Genomic DNA, 8,453 nt, shown 5'->3' on the forward strand with positions numbered 1-8,453 from the left:
CTAGTTATTAGTTATTATTATCATCTCAGCTGTGGAAAAAATATGAAAAAATAAAAAGGCGGAAGCAAAGGTCAATGGTATTTTCTTTGGGATAAGGAAGAATGGATGATTCTTTCTTCTTTTCTACTTCCCTGAATCTCTACATATTTTACAATGGAGATGTATTATTTTTATTATGAGGAGAGAATAAACAATGTCCCCAAACCACCATCATGGGGGACCCTGGCCTTTTATTCCCCTCAGGAACACTGGCCTTTTGGGCTCGAGGAGTGACCGTAGGGAGTTGCTCCGTCATTAACCCCTGGGACAGCCTGAGAACACGCTCGAGCCTATGTTTTTCTTTGGCTTTTGTCAGCAGCTCCCAGGCAATCTTTTCCCAAGCGGACCAGGCCGTCCCTTTCCCTTCTCAGCGGCTCGTTTAGCCTTTTATAGGACGCCCATCGGCACGTATAGCGGAGCCGTGTAAATACCCACCACCCGAAACGGTCACCACCCGATGACACCGAGAGTTCCCCAGGCAGGACGACTCCGAGGTGAAACTAAATCCTTCTGACCCCGCGGTCATCGTCACACTCTCCCTCTCTCCGGGGAGACGAGGGCATTTACAGTGAAGGAATTGCCAACCGCTGTGTAAGCGGGTAGGGGTTCTGTCCGTCTGCTGGCCAGTCGGCGGCCTGCCAGAGGAAGCCAGCTGGCCGGCCAGCTGGTCAGTAAATGACCGTGCTGGACACACTGTAGGTGCCCAATTGAAATTCTGTTAGGTCCCGCCTACACACGCAACTCTGTCCTGGGGACTGTCCTGCGTCCTGGTGAGAAGATGGGATGCTGAAGGATGGCTTTCACCTGTAGGCAGTAAAGGCCCGTAGCTGCTGAGAATGCGTGATCTGGATTTTGGGGATGGTAATGCCCGACGCGGAGGTTCTGTGATAGACTTTGATTTTTCTCCTAGTCCTTCCTGGAATATGGGTTTCAGTGACCATGATAACCACCATCGTGACATCTCACCACCTCTCACCTCCCCATCCTCCTGTTTTCCCATCCACCCATCCATCAGATCCTGGGGTCAGGCTGCCTGGCTCGAAGTCATTTTGCTGACCAGACACTGAAGTGGCGGGCAAGTTCAGGGCTCTGTGGGTGCACAGAGGAAGGACCTGACGCCCGACTGGAGTCTCGGAGGAGGCCGCACACCGGGAGCCACGGTCACCCTTACTGTTGGGACTGGGATTCCCTGGACTGGTGGCGGGGTCTCAGCCAAGCAGAGCCCTTGGCGAAGCTGGCTTGTGGGCCTCGGCCTGCTCCCTGCACGTCTTCTCGTCCTGACCCTCCCAGCCCTGGCTGTACTCTCTCCTCTGCAGCCGTTCCTGGCTCAGTTCTCCACTCTCCCGTGACTCCTCCATCCCTACCCACTACCTGTCAGATGCACCTGTCCCCAGAGCCCTGCTTCTTGCTAGATGACGACTAATTGGATTGACAGTCCAGCTGTGTGTTCACATGTTCCTATGACGCCCTCCCTGGTAACATTTGTTGTTGTCATCGAGTGTCTAGTAGGTGAATTTACTGTGCACTGTGAAACTGCCTACTATGAACATCGATTGTGTGTTACTCAGCACCAGTTGTGTTCAGTCATGTATTTCAAACACCGAACATGTGCCTTGACTGCACTGTCCAGCATCTCATGGGTACTTTTACTGTGAATGTCAACTGGGTCTCGATTTCAACTTTGAAAGACAACTCATTGGAATGGGGATGCTAAGGTCTCAGCCAGACCAGCCTGGCTTCACATCCCATCACGCCTCTTGCTAACTCTTGGGTCAGTCGTTTGACGTCTCTAAGCCTCAGGTTCCTTATCCATAAATGGAGATAATAATACCTGCCTGGACGATGCGCAGAGGGTCATAGCAAACTGCCATGCATCACGTTAGTGCGAGAGTTATTCCAGGAGTTTTACGTGCTCCACAGATGGTGCCCCTGCAGAGGCAGAGGCCCGGGTGGCTGGAGATTCAGGGGGCATTTGGAGTGGGCTGGGGTCCCTGGGGTGGCAGCTCTGGGTTGGCTGTGATATGGTGTCCAGGGGCACGTCAACAGGATGGCTAAGATTGGTTAGCATATGATAACCCTTCCCTGGGTTGAATTATACAGGGCTTTTCAGGAAGTCTTATAAGCTGAAGATGAAGGTTTCACTCACGCTGATGTTCCCCAGGGTCTCAGTCACCATTGCTGGGCGCCCTGCCTTACTCTCTCTCTTGCGGGCTCATCCCATCCACCCCTGGACCTTTGTGTTCTTTGCCTGAAGGAGGTTTTGGGACTCTGACTAAGTACTCCAACCCCCCTCCTTGGTGTGAATCAGCACTCGCCCCCCCCCAGACACTAATCCTTATTCACTTCAACACAGGTTTATTAAGTCCTACCATGTGCTGAGCCCTGTGTGTGAAACGGGGTGTCATGGGTGACTGGTACGGAGCTTGGGTGCATCTGATGAGAGTGTCAAGGCACTTGCCCCCCGCCTCCCCAAGGGTCTCTTCACAAGACTCAATGGGCTTAGGGTCAGAGATGTGGGTTGGGAACGGCACTTGGCAATGAAAAGCATACACTTAGAATTGGACGCACCTATTTTGGTGCTTCTGGGTCCGAATACTGTGTCAAAATGTCACAACTCTTGTAGTCCCTTGGCAATGGAGGGGTCAGAAGAGCTGTTACAAGAGGGAGATGCAGGTTTGAGATGATGGTCTTGGAGATAACGGCCGACCTGATGGGGGTGGGTGTTACTGCCTGGGCTGGGGGCAAGGAGCTGGGGAATAGAGAGAAGAGGACAGAGGGGGGGATGGAGGGGGGCAACCTGGAACAGTCCATTGAGAGAGAAACTGGGAGGCCAGAGGAGGCGTGGTCTGTGCAAAGGGAGCAGAACCGGATGGGCTGGGAGCTCAGAGGGAGGGTGGTGGTTCATAGTGTCGAGGAGATCCAGGGCCTGGTGGTCATCTGGGCACTGGTGACCTGGGGGATGGCCACCCTTGTGACCTTGAGGCAAGAACCAGAACATAGGGAGTTTGGGGGTTAAAAGAGGTGGGTTGGGAGGTGGGGAGCCTTGGCCATCCTTAGAGGGGGTGGGCAGTGAGAGGGAGGGGGGTTCTTGGGGTGGGGGACAACTTCAGTTAGGATGCAGTGTGAAGGAGAAGAGGAGGATGCCCTTGGTGCTGTGCACCCCGGGTGTCCTTGGTACCTGGAGTTTGCTGGCTGGTCACCTTTTCATGTGTATAGAGTGTGTGTTCTTATTCACCAAGTCCTTCCACCCCTCAGTAGCTGCTGAGCACCTGCTATGTGCCGGTTCCATTCTTTGAGCTGGGGAATCGGCTGTGGAAAGGTGGTCAGGATCCTTGTCTTCAAGGATCTCCCCCTCTAGTGTGGTGAGAAAGTCAAGGAGCACATTGTAACTAAGCTCACTCCGAGGGCTAAAGTAGAGCTCATATCCACCAGGCTTCGAGCAGAGAAGCAGCATCACTAGGCACGGTACAGAATAGGCTTTATTACGGGGGTTGGACCACACCCGAGTGTGGGAACTCTGGGGCAGTCTGGGCAGGCTGCTGCCTCTGCTCTGAGGTTAGGCCTGAGTTGCCGTAAGTCGGCCAGGGGGTCAGGAACAAAAGGTGGAGGTGGGCGAGAGTGAGGGCGCTGGAACCTGCATCTGTCTCTCCCCACCTCCAACCTCAATGGCCCGAGTGACCTGCTGGACAAGTGGGTGCCCTTCACCATAGACCTGAGCACACACTTGGTCCAGGGCTTGGAGAAGTTGAAGGGCAGGGCAGGCGGGGCTGGAGGAGCCACAGGTCCAGGTGTTGTCTCTCGCCAACAAGGTGGGCAGCAGATAGGAGACAAGGGTGCACCCTGGCCCGACCTGCAGAGCATAAGGCACACACAGGGCTGCTGCTGCTCCAGTCTTACCCTCCAAATCTCACGCAAGATGTCTCTTGCTCCCCACGCCACCCCAGCACAATCCGGGGGTGGAATTTTGGGAGAGGTCATTTCAGCTCAGTTAACTGCATCATGTTAGGGGAACTGACATTGTGCAAAGGTCTCCCAGAGACGAAGTGGGGTAATATGGTGGAGAGAGGGGGGTAGGGTGCTGTTCAGCTCAGGTGGGCGGGGAAAGCTCCTCTGAGGAAGTAGCCTTTGTGGCAATACCTGGGGAAGAGCTTGGCATGTTCCAGGGACAGGGACAGGGCAGGTGGCCGAGGCCTGGAGATGCGAGGAGGGGCCACGAAGAGTCTGAGCAGGCACGGGAGCGGGAGCAGGTAGGGAACCTCTCAGGCCACAGTTGGATTCAATCCTGGCCTCAGCAGGGCAGGGCTGTGGCAGGATTTAAGCTTGTGCTGCTGGTTGGATGAGGGACTACGGGGGGCAGGAGTGGTGGTCTAAAGCGGAGATGATGGCAGCCAGAAGGGGGTGCTAGCTGTGAGAAGAGACAGGTGTTTGCCTTCTGGGTCTATTCTGTGGATACAAATGGGATCGCGGTGGGCTTGTGGTGAATGATAGAGAGGGAAGGAGGTCCTCAAGAATAACAGTTATTATCCTGAACTCCTTGGGTCCTTGCTTCTGGAAAGTGTATCCTTTACCTAGTGCTTCCTTTTAGTGGCGTCTGTCCTCAGTGGCTATGACAACCCTTCCCCTGGATCCTCTCCTGTCTCGTTCCACCCAAAATACAAGGCTGGCCTCCCCCATTCCCCCACTCCCCACCAGACTGTGCCTTTAAGGTGGCGAGAGAAGGGCCAGATGAAGTCTATTTCTTTAAAGTCCTGCCCTAATGAGAGGCGGAGAAGAGAGAGAATAATCAAAGCAAGAACCAGCCTAGGGGAAAGAGGGAAAAGATTTTTATCCTCCCAACCCTGCGAGTTCCCCTCTGGCTCCGAGAAACCTCAGAAGATTTCTCTCTGAACATATGAGTAATACCCGGAAAAAATGCTGTCCTCCGAGCGGAGGGAGAAGATGGAATGATTCGGTGTTTGATTAGAGTTTATTTGCACCCTGCAGCCTCCCTGGTGCCAACCTCCCACGCTTGCTCTTGCTCGTGGCCCCTGCAGAGCTCGCGGCCAGGGAAGGGAGGTGAGGAGAGGAGGAAGGGTGGAGCAGGGAGGGGAGGCGAGGGGAGGCCGAGGGACCTGCAGGCTCCAGAGAACTTCTCAGTGTCCTGTTGATGGCAGGGACAGGGAGAAGAGATGTGCTCTCCTCCCACTGTCCCCAGCCAGAGGGGACAACGGGGTTGCCAGTCCATCAAAGCTGTGGGAAAGAGACGGTTGGCGTTGCTGGGGTCAGGGGAGGGCTTGACTGCCAGCTCACTGTGTGATCTCGGGTAGCTCGTGCGCCCTCCTTGGGTCTCAGTTTTCTCATCCGGTTACAACAAACTTTTAAAGACTTTTAGTGGCTACGATTTTACTCAATTTCCGCATACCTCTCTGGGAGCCAGTTGGGTTCTCGTGGAATTGGGCTGTGGGAGGTTTCCCATGGGTCCAAGTGGGGCAGTGGTATGGGGCAGAGGGGGGGACCAGGACCACGCTGGAGAATTAAGACTTTGGGGCAAAGGCACTCCTTTCTGGGTGGCCATTTCTGCAGGATTGGGGTAAATCATACCAAGGGACTCTTTTTTCTACCACTTCACTCATTCATTCACTCATGATTCATCACAGGCTGCGTGCCAGATGCTGGGTTGGGTTTAACAAGCAAGACCCAGTCCCCAACCTCACAAAACTCCCATGTGATGTGGGAAGGGCAAGCACAGGGTGTAGGGGCACCGAGGAAAGGGCCCTGACCTGGACTTTGGAGGTCAGAGAAGGCTTCCTAGGGAAGCTGACATCTAAGCTGGGACCCGAAAGCTGAAGAGGGGGAAGCCGGGAGAGGAGACATGAAGGGCAGCCCCAGGAAGAAGGAGGGGTCTGTGTGGAGGTGAGAGCAAGCAGGGCGCATGGGGAGAGTGCCCCACACCCGTGTGATGGGAATGGAAGCCCTGGGTGGGGAGGGTGGGGCAGGGGTGGACTCAGATGCCCTCCTGGGGCCACGGGGGCCACAGAAGGCTTGGAGCACCATCTCTCCAGGACGGCATCTGGCCAAGAGCATCTCAGGACCGTGATGTCTCTCTGAGGCTCAAGGCTTTTAAGGCCCCGCCCCTGGTATTCTCCTCTCTCGCCCTGGAGATGGGTGGTTATGGCTGAAACACATGCAGGGGGAACCACAGATCTCTAGTGTGGATCTAGGGCTTTGAAGGGTGAGAGTTTGGAGAGGCGGACTTTGGCTCCATCACGGAGTCTCGTGCTGGGTCTGGCTGCCCTAGTGAGAGAGGACTTTCATTCATGGGGTAGTTGAGTGGCCAGATGTCTAGCTCTGGAAGGAAGAGCGATTGGGATGGATGGACTGTTGCCTTGGAGTGAAGAGGCATGAGTGTTGCAATGAGCACGGGCACATCCGGTTTCCTGATACTGGCTCTGTCATGCACTGGCTGTGCATCCTTGGGTAAGTCAGTCAGCCTCTCTGAGCCTCAGCTTTCTTAGTTATAAAAGGGTATCAATAGCATCCACTTCCCAGAGTGGTTATGAGGGTTGAACAAGGTGAAGACAATAGTGGTGGGTGATGATGACCTTGATGGGGATAGTGGTGATGGCAATGACCATGATGATGGGGGGGTGATGGTGGTGATGTGATGGTAATGACATTAACAGCTAATATGCACTGAGTCCTAAACCTTTTCAGTGGGCTGCTGAGGTCCTGCCCTCGGGACTGAGGCCCTCATCTGCCCGAGGACAGCCTTGGCCCACACTGTCTCATGCAGTCCTCCCACAGCCCTTTGAGGGAGGCACTGGACTGAACCATTTTGACACACGAGGGAACTGGGGTAAAGAGACTAGCTCCCTGCTTGCAGCCACACAGGGTAGTAAATGGAAGAACCTGGACTTGAACACATGGTACCTAGTTCCACAACCCAGCCTGTTCCCACTCTCTGAAGCCTGGTGCACCCCAGGCAGTCAGCAAAGGGCAGTAAGTAGTGAACACCCTCCCCTGCCCCGAGAGTTGAGCTCAGGGTGACTCTGGACCACTGCCATTCTCCCTGAGACCCCCACGTCCCCTCCTGCCTCCCCATCTGGCTATAGTAGCAGCAGCAGCAGCCTTCGTGAGCCTCCCCTGCGGGCCAGCACCGAGCAGAGGAAAACAACACCTCCCTCAGCCACCCACTCTCCAGCTGCCGAAGTCACACCATTGTTACCGCCACCAGGGTGGGTGGGGTGTCTTTGCCTGTGCGCCGCCTCAGATGCAGTCGTTGCTGCTGGAGGAACTGCTAGCAGAAGAGATTTGACATCAGCTTTCGCTTTACCCTGAGATCCTAGACCCCAGGGGTCCGAGGCTCTGGCCAGGCCAGGCCGGGCATGCGCAGTGTGGGCATTGTTCTGGTTGGGAAGGGGACCTGGCTCTGTCCCAGTCACCCCCCACCGTGAGACTCAGGAGGGGTTCCTGCACTCCTCTGGGTCTTGGTTCCCCAGCCAGAGATGGGCAGTGGGCCTCTAAGGGCCCTTCAGAGCTAGCATGACGCAGCTCACACCACGTGGGTGGCCCACACCCTCTGAAGGTCCAGAAGGTTGTGTCCTTGTCACTGGTGAGGAGCTTTATAGTCTGTCAACACCTTCACAGAGAGGGTCACGTGTGGACCCCTCAGCACAGCTGTGAGGCTGGGTGATCGATCCATCACCTTCCAGCGTCATATGGTGACTGGAAGGCTCAGAGGCCAGAAGCAATGTTGCCTCAGGTCATTCGATCCTTGAAAACTCTGGAAATCTCTTCATTCTTGAACTACAGATAAAACTGTATCTGTTGCTAAACATCAGAGCTGAGAGCTTAGAAATCACTGGGGGTCCCTCTGTTTGACAGATAGTACCCCGAGGCCCAGAGCCCCCTCCCCCAGGGGGCACAAGTACCCAGGGCCAAGGCAAGTCTGGGGCTCATTCCATTACTCATTTGGGGCTATTTTTTCAAATTTCATGCCATGAATTGTTTCCCACTGAAGACTAAAACCTAACCTCCTGAAGGGAAGGCCAACACCACATAAACTGGTGGACATTAGGTCCCTGCTTCTGATTGGCTGTTTGGAGACATGACTGGTCCAATGTCACCTTGGGACACACAGCTGCGGGCGTGTGCAGTGGTGGCGTTTCATGTATTTATTTTCCTATCCTGGTGGGTCAGGTGACCCAGAGAGGGGGGGAGGCTACACAGCAGGGACAAAGAAATGTGTGTGTTCTGGCAAATTTGGGGAATTAACTCTGAAGTTGTTCTGAGGAAAAAATGATGTTCTGAATCAGGGGTTATACATCTGAGCTCACTGCTTCTTAAAGAACACCTTGCTTACTTAAGTGTTCTGTTTACAGACTTACTTATACCTGGTTCTGTTTCAGAAGGAGGCTGAAGTGGCTAGTTATTTA

The sequence above is a fragment of the Sturnira hondurensis genome, unplaced genomic scaffold, assembly GCF_014824575.4.
Source record: "Sturnira hondurensis isolate 20B ecotype Veracruz unplaced genomic scaffold, ASM1482457v3 Scaffold0021555, whole genome shotgun sequence".
Taxonomy (NCBI): Eukaryota; Metazoa; Chordata; class Mammalia; order Chiroptera; family Phyllostomidae; genus Sturnira; species Sturnira hondurensis.